Source organism: Rhinopithecus bieti, unplaced genomic scaffold (genome assembly GCF_001698545.2).
Source record: "Rhinopithecus bieti isolate Rb0 unplaced genomic scaffold, ASM169854v2 scaffold_6113, whole genome shotgun sequence".
Taxonomy (NCBI): domain Eukaryota; kingdom Metazoa; phylum Chordata; class Mammalia; order Primates; family Cercopithecidae; genus Rhinopithecus; species Rhinopithecus bieti.
In genome coordinates, this window is record NW_016805390.1 from 363,346 (window position 1) to 376,121 (window position 12,776).

A 12,776-nucleotide genomic window follows, 5' to 3' on the forward strand; every position below is an offset into this window, starting at 1 on the left:
TTTTTTTTTTTTTTTTTGCTTTAAGAGATTTAACATTTACTCTACTGAGTATACATTTAATATGAAATCATAAATATTGGTCAAAACTCAAATAGGTTGTATTGCTGAGGAGGTAAAAGTAGGGGCTGACAGGTGGGGTGTGGAATGTGACTACTGAGACAGCTTCTCAGTTGCCTGGGCTATGGCACTTTACAGAACATGTTCTTCAGAGCTAGTACATTCTGCACAATGGGATATTTGAGTAGTCTATTATTATTCTAGGTGCTGGATAGCTTTTGAATGAGGTTAGAGAGAGCTGAGAAACGTGAATTGAAATAGATGCCTAAAATTGAATTCTAAAATATGATGAAAGGGAAAGAAATGTTTGAGTCTTTATGAATTTGAGAACAATCAAAACTTTAAGAAATGTTTGATACGAACTTGAAAGATAATATTTTTTAATAAATTATAAATTAGGAAGTTATACTTTTGAGAAATCTTAGCTCAGATACTAAAGTTAATAATAAAGTTGAAAGGACAGTTTAAAGTTGACGAAACATGTGTAAGAACTCAGTGGGATATAATAAATCCAGTTGATAAAAAGTGTTAATGGCCTAGTCTGAGACAAGGGTTAACTTACCTGGATGACATTGTGGTAGAAAGAAGAGTTTGGGAATGATTGAATAAGTGCCTGTGGATGGATATAAAGCTATTGAAAACTAAATTAGATAGTAAGTGTGGAATATGCAACATGAATAGTTTTGAGGTACTCCATTTCCAGATTCTGAACTTTCATTAACAATGTTTTAAAAACTGTCTTAGAACTGGCCATCATTCACATTATAGGTTTTTGCCCTTGGTACACAAAGGCTCAATACACAATACACCACCTATCCCAGATCTTATACTGTTACATTGACTGGGATGTAAAATCCTTTTGGTGACAAGGGGATAATGTGCAAGCATAACAATGATTTGGGGGAAGCTTCCATTAATGACTTTTCAAGCCACTGTAAACAAGAGAGCTTACAGATTTTGCCCGTTTATATATTTTTCTTTAAGGGTGAAGCTTACTTCTTATTTCTGTAGTTCCAGCTACTCGGGAGGCTGAGGCGGGAGAATGGCATGAACCCGGGAGGCGGAGCTTCCCGTGAGCCGAGATCGCGCCACTGCATTCCAGCCTGGGAGACAGAGTGAGACTCCGTCCCAAAAAACAAAGAAAGAAACAAAAAACAACAACCAGAAAGCCTCAAACAACAACCAGAAAGCCTCAAACAACTTTATTGAAGTACGATGTGCATACAGAAGGCTGTATATTTACTCTATACAACTTATGGTCTTAGGAGACAGGTATATATCCATGAAACCATCATCACAATCGATACCGTAAATGTATTCATCACATTCAAAAGCTTCCTCCATCTCCTTTTGCCTTTTTCCCCCATTTGTGGTAAAAGCACCTAACATAAGATCTACCCACTTAGCAAATGTTTAAGTATATAATATAGTATGTACTGCTATTCACTTGTTTCATGATGTACAGTAGGTCTCCAGAACTTATCTAACTTGCATAAATGAAACTTTGTGCCCTTTGACCAACAACTTATATTTTCTCTTCCTGCAGCCTGTGGTTTTGACTATATATCTATATAATATACATATACATATATATATATATGACAGATCAAGCAGTATATGTCTTTCTGCATCTGACATTTCATTTAGGATAATATTATCCAGGTTTGTCAACAAAGATGCTAAACAAGAAAGCATGTAAAAATATACGTCTCATTGCTATAAGTAAACAAAAACAAACACGTGACATTGTAATGCATTAATGGTAGCACTTAAAATCACTCAACACTAGTAAATAAATTTAAAAGACAAAAGTAGTAGGTATAATTGTAACCATAAAGATTTGTTAATGGAAACAAAATATAGAAATAACTAAAATCTCACAACAATTACATGAGGGGAGTAAAGTGTAGAGTTCCTGTATACAGTTGATGTTAAGTTGATATCAGCTTAAAACAGACTGTTACAACTATAAAAAGTTTAACGCAAGCCACATTGTAACCACAAAAGTTATACAGTAGATATACAAAAGATAAAGAATAAAATGACAGCACACCAATACAAAACATCATCAAATCACAAAGAAAAAAAAACTAGACAAGAGAGGAATGAGAAAAACACAAAACAGAAAGAAGACATTTACCAAAGTGACAAAAGGAAGTTCCTACCTATTAATAATTACTTTGAATGAAAATAGACTAAATTTCCCAATCAAAAATCACACAGAGGCTGAATGAAGTAAAAAACAATACCCAATTATGTGCCATTTACAAGAAACTCACTTTAGATTTAAGGGCACAAATAGGCTGAAAGTGAAGGGATAGAAAAAGATATTCCACGCAAATGGTAACCAAAAAAGAGCAGACGGGGCTATACTTATATCAGACAAGTGGAACTGAAATCAAAAAAGTACTGAATTCCTAACAACAGAAGCTGTAGAATCCACTTACTTTGGTTCTTTTAAACCAATAACTCATAATGGGGGATGATTTTCTCCTCAGGGAACATTTGGAAACATTCTTGGAGACATTTTTTGTTGTCATAAGTGTATGTATATGTGCATGTGAGGAGGGGGAGGGAGTGCTCCTGGAATCCAGTAGGTGGAGACCAGGGATGCTGCTAAACATATTATAATGCACAGTCCTCCCTTCCCTAAGATGTCAATAGCACAGAAGTTGAGAAACACTGTTTTAAATGTAAGTGGAATACTTTTGAAATGTTGCATTTTCAAAATGCAATACATAAAATCATCACACATAAATTAATTTGTTATCCTAGTAAAAGTAAGTACTTTATTGCATGTTATAAAATGTTTAATATATTCTGTCTTTTATTTCAAAATAAACTCATTTAAACTTGAGATATAAAGCAGGTATCAGCTTAATGATATGAGGAGAATGAAGGTTGTCACTCTCTTTTCCTGGAATAATAATTTTCCTTTAGAGAATATAATGGCTCACTGTCTCTTCTCTATCAGCAATTTGTTCAAATGTTTTATATTTAATAAGGTCCTCCCCAACCACACTATTGAAAACCATAATCCATCCTTCCACCCACTCACTCCTATCTCCCTTCTCTGCTTTATTTTTCCATTTTATTTATGACCATCTAACATAAGGCCTATTTTACTATTTTATTGTTTTACTTAATTTCTTCCTCCTACTAACATTAGCTCCATTACGGTAGTGATAGTCACCTGTTTTTTTGTTTGTTTGTTTGTTTGTTTTGTTTTCAAGGTTGCATTCCCCACAACTAAAAAATACTTGGCACAAAGCAGGTACTCAACAAATATTTGTAAAATGAATGAAAAATTCTATTTCAAATGGGATAAAGCTTTTAAAAGAATTGTAAACAGCTGTTGGATTATAGAAGACAATGAATAGGAAATGGACATGGGAGGAATATAAAGATTATGGACTTTCTCTTTCATGTTATTGATGGAGTAAGGCTGAGCTTGATAGCTAGCAGATGCTACTCAGAATTTTAGACTATCCAGTCAAACTGGACCTGCTAAGGGCTCAATAGTGAATAACAAATGGTCTAGTGCTTATGAACAGGCCTAACAGAAAGGACAGACTCTGAAATGAAGAGAAACATTGGTGATAATATAGGGTTAAGGGATAGCTCTGGAGAGAATTACTGAATGTTTCACTTTACCAGGTAAGTCACATGGTTTTAATTGATACTTAAAGTTAAAATATATCCAAATTTCAGTGCTTGTCACAAACTATTTTGTATAGTGAACAGGAAATATACGGCCCCTGTGCTGACAAGGTTGTGAATAACAGACCAGACCACACAGTAACAGGTTTATTGATAACCAGGCTATTCTATGGAAAGACGTAGCTCTATAACAAGTATTCCAGAATTGATTGACAAGGGGAAAAACTTTAGGACAAGCCAGGTGACAAAGGAGTTTCATTAGTAATGGAGTAAAAACTTAAAATTTGGAAATACTTGACAGTGTGTGATGGCCCACTCAGAATAATTTGTGCAATCTATTATCCAGTAAAGGAGACCCATTTGCATACAGCTTCCTGCGTTGAAATTTCACACAACCAAGCTGGTTAAGTAAGTCACACTTCTTTGTGTGGAGTCATTGATGTGACTGAAGAGGCTGCCAAGGTCACTTTTCTTGGGAGACTCTCATTGTTTGATTGATTGTTTGATGGATTTATTCATTCAATCAACAGACATTAATTAGAAACCTATTCTGTACCTCTCAACAGTGTGTCAATGCTTAAGCACCATGACTTTAAATTTAGTCAAAGTTGGATCCAAATCACAGCTCTTACATTTAACAACTGAGTTCTTTGAAAATGAGTTAACTTCTGCATCTTGGCTTCAACATCAATAAAGGGGAGTGAATCATAGCTACCACATATCCTGTTGGAAGGCTTTTCTTCTTTTATTGGCATTGAATAATTTATTAGCAGATCTTTTTATTTTTCTTAAAAAAGAGTCTATATTAGCTAACTAGTGCATTTTTTGCTTTCTTTAAATTAAATTTTATTTATTTTAAGTTCTAGGATACATAGATAGGTTTCTTACACAGGTAAATGTGCCGTGGTGGTTTGCTGCACCTATCAATCCATCACCTAGGTATTAAGCCCTACATGAAGTTTTAAGGGGGACATTGTATACACATTTTGCACACCCTGAGCCCAGTATATGCATCAATACTGTTTTGTTCTGTTTCACTAAGAGAATTAGAGATACTAGGGAGAGTCCTGGGGACCACTCCACAAGTGACCCATAGGTAGGACTCAAAAACATTTTTAAGAACTTAAGTGCTCTCATTGAAAGTTAAGACATCTTTAAATTCAATGTGAAATACTAAGAGCTGTGCATGGTGAACACATGTTTGATTAAAGAGGATATGTTGTGTGTTTTTGAAGTCTGTGACAAAAGGGAAATCTTCACAAGATAAGGTGTGTGACTATATTAGATAAAGTGAGTTGAGACTCTTCCTTGTTGAGGAAGTGATCATTCATGAGCAAAGCCACATGTTAGCTAGTCACCACTGTAAGCCTCTGAACAATAAAACAGTTCCTCTCATGCCAGCTGGCTATTTCCATTTTGGGGCTGTATATTCTCTATGGCTGTCTACCTGTCTCTAACTCTAGCTATTTCTCTCTCTGTCTTTTTAATTACTACAGTTTGAACCTCTACTATTACTGGCTTTTACTTTTTTTTTTTTTAAGTACACTTTTGAAACGTTAAATGAGCCCAGGATTTTTTTTTTTTTAAATGAACAAGCTATGGATGGAATTAGAGGCACTGGAGATTAGAATGATCGCTTCTTACTAGAAAAACTCCAAACAAACAAACAAACTCTAATAACATGGAGCCATGGTATTTTGCCATAGAATGTCCCTGGGGAAATAAGCTGCAAAAAAGGGGGAGGAGGCTTTAATTGGCACTCAGATTTTTGGCATAGCTACATTTAGTTCCCTTAGGGAAGTATTGGTTGAGAGGTTGCCTATCAAGTTTTGGTTTGAATATGGTTGGCCTTCCAGTCTTCAGTTGTGGAAACTCACTGACAATCTAGCTGGGAAGGAACAGCTTACCTACTGCTAGGGGCTATGTTGGTTGCACAGTTTTTAAAAGGCTTTGAAGTGAACACCAAAGAACAAGGAAAAAGTTATAGTAATGAAATAAAAGCTACTCTTCACACTGGAAATATGTACTAAGCCATGCGGCATCTAGGGTTGAGAATAGATAAATCCTAAACCAAGGTAATAAACCTTATGCTTGTACACATTTGTAGTGTGTCACAAGAGTAGATTTTGGATAACAGGAGTTCATGTTTAAAAATTTAAAAATATCAAAAAACAATATTGACTTTGTAGCTATACATGTACTCTCATTCTAGCTTTTTAAATCTTTCTTAATTATGTCTTGTTTGCTTATTCTTTGAAAGGTGATATTTTTATGTTTGAAGTGTTTTTTATTCTAATAGTCTAAATGTATTTCCTGAAGTTTCTCAATTGAAAAGAATATGGTCAAGAATTGATAGGCAGGTTTTTCTAATATCCATGTTTGCAAATATGAATATGGGGAAAGGAGGTACTATTATTAATAGAATGCCACTAGTCTTAGTACTGACAATTTTATCGTTTACCTTTTGGCTCCTGTTATTTCTTCTCTTTGTTTTCTGAATCTCATGTTCTTTTTCTCTTACTTTGCTGCTCATGTGTTTTGTGTAAATTGTGGGATGGTTCAAGAAGGCTAGTGCCCAAAATAATACAGGCAAGCATGTGGCAGCTAGGGAGTTTACAGAGTGTTATTCCCAATTTGTCTGAGTGCTTAATAATAGCATAATAGTTCATCTTCAATATTGGAAAGACATGAAACACTGGTAGATACATGATCCACATAACTTTAAACCCAGATCTTGAAAAGTGTATGTTTAACAATCAAGTTCACATATGAGAAGGACTACTGATACATTGGAGAAGTGAGCAGGGTAAGTAGAAGCATCATTGCCAATGTATGCCCATAATACTAAATATAAAGAGATACAGGACATGGCACAGAACAAGGACAAGGGACAAAATGAATGAGTTAAAATCACTCTTTTCACCTAGAAGTAGTCAACATCCCTGCAGAAATGATTTAAAAATTTTTCTCTGCTAATAAAAAAAAATTCAAGGAGTTGTCTTAGATTGTCCAGTGAAATGCTCAGAGCAGGAAAACTGCAAGACAGAAGGACAAGTCTGCAGTATACAAATACTCACTTATTGTCTGTGGCATTTAGTGTTTGTTCAGTAGACTGGTCAAGTTTCATAAAATGAGAATTATCATGATTTCATGTAATGTTGTAAATATTATGCTACTTCTGTCTTTATCTCCTTCTCTTTCATTGTCTGCTCCTTCCTATGCAACTATGTATATATTTGAATAAATTTTGACTCCACTGATAGCACATACAAGCTGAATCTTAGCATGTATGTCAGGAAAACCATCCATGGAATAAAGGTGAGGGCAGAAAGACGGTATCTACAGAATGGTTAGGAAGATGTCTCTATGGTCTTAGTATCTGGACTCTGGTCTTCAATGGACATGGGGCCACATTAATAATCTTACTGGACGAATACTCTCACACCATGACTTTCCATACCATCAGATAGTCTTACTCAAGCCAATATATTTGTCCTCTGCATAGAATACTTTGTGCATGAAAAGGCTATTCTCTGAGGAACTGCATTTCAGAAATAATATCCTAAAAAAAGAAATATCAAGATTCGATTGAGAGAGTATGCATTAAATTCTAGGATTTCTAAGTACAGATAAGTGTAAGTTGAAGGCCTTATTAACTCAAGGAAAACTTAGGGAATCAGAGATGTCCCGGAGATTCGTTAAAGTATATTAAATAATGTTTTCATTAAATTATGATAAAATAAAATAATTTTTTAAATTTAGAGCTTGAAAAATAGTCATTTAATCTGTTTATTGGAATTCAATATTAGTTATCTGGTAAGTATTTCTGAGTATCAGCAATCATTAGTAATAAAATCAATGAAGAGACTGAAATTGACAGAATGACTATGTGAGGGTGAAAAATGCTTAAAATAAATTTTGGAAGGATATAGATAGAGGACTTCTGCTTTAGATTAGGTTGTTAAAGGATTCAAAATATTCTAATCCATTATGTAAGAACAAAATGGCAACAAAATATTTTATATGAGACTAATGAAGAGCAATGCATTCAAGGAAGCCTTAATGAACTAAATTCCACAGAGAAACAAAACTCCTTATAGAACAGCAGGAAATTGCAGTGGTGCCTCTGGAAATGAGCAGAAGAAGTAATGGGCATGTCATAAAAGGGGAAACTTTAGAAGGACAGGCTATGTCTACTGAATACTGAATGGCATTATGATAGGATAGAGTATAATCCTGAAGATTCCCCAAAGCAAAAGCATATCATTAGACCTAACAATTCACATGACACTACCACTTTTGCCTTTCACTCCGAAAGCATCAGTGGAGAAGGGATTAGAGAATGGAGAGAAATAATGTTGTCTTGGGCTTTCTCATTGTACTTGGATTTTGAGGCTCTGAATTGAATCTAAATGTGATCCAAAATTATATGAAATTTCAGCCCCAATTTATCTCAAATGAAATAATGACAAGATAAAACAGAAGCACAGCCATAGGAGGTTGTAGGTCAGGCTAATCAGAGGTGAACTCAACCTAGTTAAAATTGTTCCTGTTGTCATCTCAACTTGATGGGAGGGAGGAACTCTTATCCACAAATATAGGGAAACTAATTGTCTTGTAACAAAACGAATAAAATATTATCATATTTCTGTCTTTTCAATTTTACAACATGTATAGAATAATCTAAGATCAAAAATACGTATGAAGATGTATGAAAACTATGACCCAAATTAAGAGAAAACACCATTATTAGAGAAGGCTACTCAGAGATGAACCATTCTGGAGTTAGCATACAGAACCCTTAAAATAGTTATTTTAGTTTTGTTAAAATTGCAGTAAAATATGTAAGTAAAAATGAGTAAAATCAATACAGAAATGAAAATTCTAAAAATAGAATTAATAATTCTATAACTGAATAAGACAATATCTGATATTGAAAATGTATTGGATGGGCTTAAAAGCAAACTAGAGAGAGAATAAGTAAGGATTGCTGAACTTGAAAGCAGGCCAATATAAGTTATCAAAACTGCAATATATAGAGAAAAGTAATTTTTAAAAATTGATCATAATCTGTGGGACAGTAATAAGCAGCCTAATGTACATAACACTGGAGTCCCGTAATGAGAAGTATGAGAGAGGATAAGCAGACTTTCTTTAAATATAAGTATTATTTTCCTCTCTAAATTTGAGGGAAAATATTAGCTCACCTATCCAAGAACTAGAGCATATCAATTAGGTTAAATATCCATAATAACCAAAGAGTTGAAAACCAAGAGTAAAAAGTAAAGACTACAAACAAACAAAAGCATCCAGAGAAAAGACAGATTAAATACAAATGAACACCAGTATGAATTTTAGGTAGCTCCTCACTGAAACAAAGAAAGACAGGAAATAATAAAAGAACATTTTAAACTGCTGAAAGAAAAAGATATATTTTAAATTCTTAATACAGTGAAAATATACTTCACAAGTAAAAGCAAATAGAAAAATATTTATTTTTTTTTAAAAGGTAAGAGATTTTGTATCAAGTTTATCTGGGCTATATAAAATGCTAAAAGAAATTCTTCAAGCTAAAGTAAAAAAGTAACAAATAGAAAATGGTATCTCATTGCAAGATTACAGAGTGGAAAATTGTAAGATTTGTGCAAATATAAAGTACCATTCACTCTTAAGAATTTCTGTGCCTTTTTGCTAAGGATTGTCTTGGTTATACTGGTTCTTTTTTGGTTCCATATGAAATTTAAAGTAGTTTTTTCCTACTTCTGTGAAGAAAGTCAGTGGTAGCTTAATGGCGATAGCATTGAATCTATAAATTACTTTGGGCAGTATGGCCATTTTCACAATATTGATTCGACCTATCCATGAGCATGGAATATTTTTCCATTTGTTTGTGTCCTCTCTTATTTGCTTGAGCAGTGGTTTATAGTTTTCTTGAAGAGGTCCTTCACATCCCCTGTAAGTCGTATTCCTAGGTATTTTATTATCTTTGTAGTAATTGTGAATGGGAGTTCTCTCATGATTTGGCCCTCTCTTTATCTATTATTGGTGTATAGGAATGCTTGTGATTTTTGCACATTGATTTTGTATCCTGAGACTTTGGTAAAGTTGCTTATCAGCTTAAGGAGATTATGGGCTGAGATGATGGAGTTTCTAAATATAGAATTATGTCATCTGCAAGCAAAGACAATTTGACTTTCTCTCTTTCTATTTGGATATACTTTATTTCTTTCTCTAGCCTGATTGTTTTGGCCAGAACTTCCAGTACTATGTTGAATAGGAGTGGTGAGAGAGGGCATTCTTGTTTTGCACCAGTTTTCAAAGGCAATGCTTCCAGGTTTTGCCCATTCAGTATGATACTGGGTGTGGGTTTGTCATTAATAGCTCTTACTATTTTCAGAACAAAGTTGAAGGCATCACGCTACCTGACTTCAAACTATACTACAAGGCTAGAGTAACTAAAACAGCATGGTACTGGTACTAAAACAGATATATAGACCAATGGAACAGAACAGAGGACTCAGAAATAATGCCACACATCTACAACCATCTGATTTTTGATGAACCTGACAAAAACAAACAATGGGGAAATAATTTCCTATTTAATAATGGTATAGGGAAAACTGGCTAGCCATATGCAGAAAACTGAAACTGGACCCCTTCCTTACACCTTATACAAAAATTAACTCAGGATGGATTAAGACTGAAATGTAAGACCTAAAACCATAAAAGCCCTAGAAGAAAACCTAGGTAGTATCATTCAGGCATAGGTATGGGCAAAGACTTCATGACCAAAACACTAAAAGCAATGGCAACAAAAGCCAAAATAGACAAATGGGATCTAATTAAACTAAAGAGCTTCTGCAGAGCAAAATAAACTATCATCAGAGTGAACAGGCAACCTACAGAATGGGGAAAATTGTGGCAATCTATCAATCTGACAAAGGGCTAATATCCAGAATCTACAAGGAACTTAAACAAATTTACGAGAAAAAAACAACCCCATCAAAAGTGGGTGAAGGGTATGAACAAACACCTCTCAGAAGAAGACATTTATGCAGTCATCAAACATATGAAAAAAAGCTCATCATCACTGGTCATTAGAGAAATGCAAATCAAAACCACAATGAGATCGCCAGTTAGAATGGCAATTATTAAAAGTCAGGAAACAACAGATGCTGGCGAGGCTGTGGAGAAATAGGAATACTTTTACGCTGTTGGTGGGAGTGTAAAATAGTTCAGACATTGTGGAAGACAGTTTGGTGATTCCTCAAGGATCTGGAACTAGAAATATCATTTGACCCAGCAATCCTATACTGGGTATATACCCAAAGGTTTATAAGTCATTCTATTATAAAGACACATGCACGTGTATATTTATTGCGGCACTATTCACAATAGCAAAGACTTGAAGCTAACCCAAATGCCCATCAATGACAGACTGGATAAAGAAAATGTGGCACATATACACCATGGAACACTACGCAGCCATAAAAAAGGATGAGTTCATGTCCTTTGCAGGGACATGGATAAAGCTGGAAATTATCATTCTCAGCAAACTAACATAGGAACAGAAAACCAAACACCACATGTTCTCACTGATAAGCAGGAGTTGAACAATGAGAACACATGAACACAGGGAAGGGAACATCACACACTGGGGCCTGTCAGCAGGGTGGGGCCACGGGGAGGGAGAGCATTAGGACAAATGCCTAATGCATGTGAGGCTTAAAACCTAGATGATGGATTGATAGGTGCAGCAGACCACCATGGCACGTGTATACCTATGTAACATACCTGCATGTTCTGCACATGTATCCCAGAACTTAAAGTAAAATTTCAAAAAATGTTAACATCAATTCAGTTCTATTATCTAATAGCCATTGTCTTACCCATTGTCTCAATGATATCTTTTATAGCAATAGAAAGTCCAAGATCAGGCTTTAGAGTTTCCCCTTTTATTTTGCCTGGAGTAATTCTATAAATAATTTAGTAAGTGCTCANTCAGGGGATGGGGGCTAGGAGAGGGATAGCATTAGGAGAAATACCTAATGTAGATGACAGGTTGATGGATGCAGCAAACCAGTATGGCACATGTATACCTGTGTAACAAACCTGCATGTCCTGCACATGTATGCCAAAACTTAAAGTATAAATAATAATAATAAAATAATTTCTGAGCCTGTAATCCCAGCTACTCGGGAGGCTGAGGCTTGAAGAATCACTTGCACCTGGGAGGTAGAGGGGTTGCAGTGAGCTGAGATTGCCACTGCACTCCAGCCTGGGAGACCGGGTGAGACTCCATCTCAAAAAAAAAAAAAAAAAAAAAAGAATTTATTTTAAAGAAAGCTAACTGTTTAAAGCACTAAATACATAGAAGTAAAGAATATGACAATAACATAAAGGATATTATGTGGTTCAAGTAAAATACTCTGTTGTAAGTTTTTATTACATTGATGTAAAGTAGTGTAATATTACTTCAGGACATACTCACAAATTGAAAAGAAATGTTTTAATTATGATGGTGATCACTGCAAATTTACAAACTGCTGCAGCTCAAAAGTCAGTAAGAAATATACATGAATCATTTGTACAAATTACTCAGTGCAAAAGAAGGAAGACAAAGAGGGAAAAAAGAAACAAAGCATGGAGGGAATAGATAGAAATCAATTAGCAAGATGGCCAAAGTAAGTCCAAAAACATTAAAAATTACATTAAATATAAGTGATCTAATCAATTATGTTCAAAGATACAGATTGTCAGATACAATCTTTTTATCTGGTACAAAGAAAGATTCTACTATATGGCATTGGAAAAAAGTTTTTTTTTTTTCTAAATATGAAATGACAAATAGGTTAAAAGTAGAAAGATTTTTTAAGAACACGAAAATGATACTCATTATAATATGTTAAGTTAATATTAGATACAGCAGTCCTCAAGTAAGGAACTGTTACCAGAGGAAAAGATATCTCATGATAGTAAAAGGGGTGCTTGATTAAGAAAATAGTAGATTCTAAATGTATAGACCTTTTATTATAGCCATTCAAGGTAAATAAAGCAAA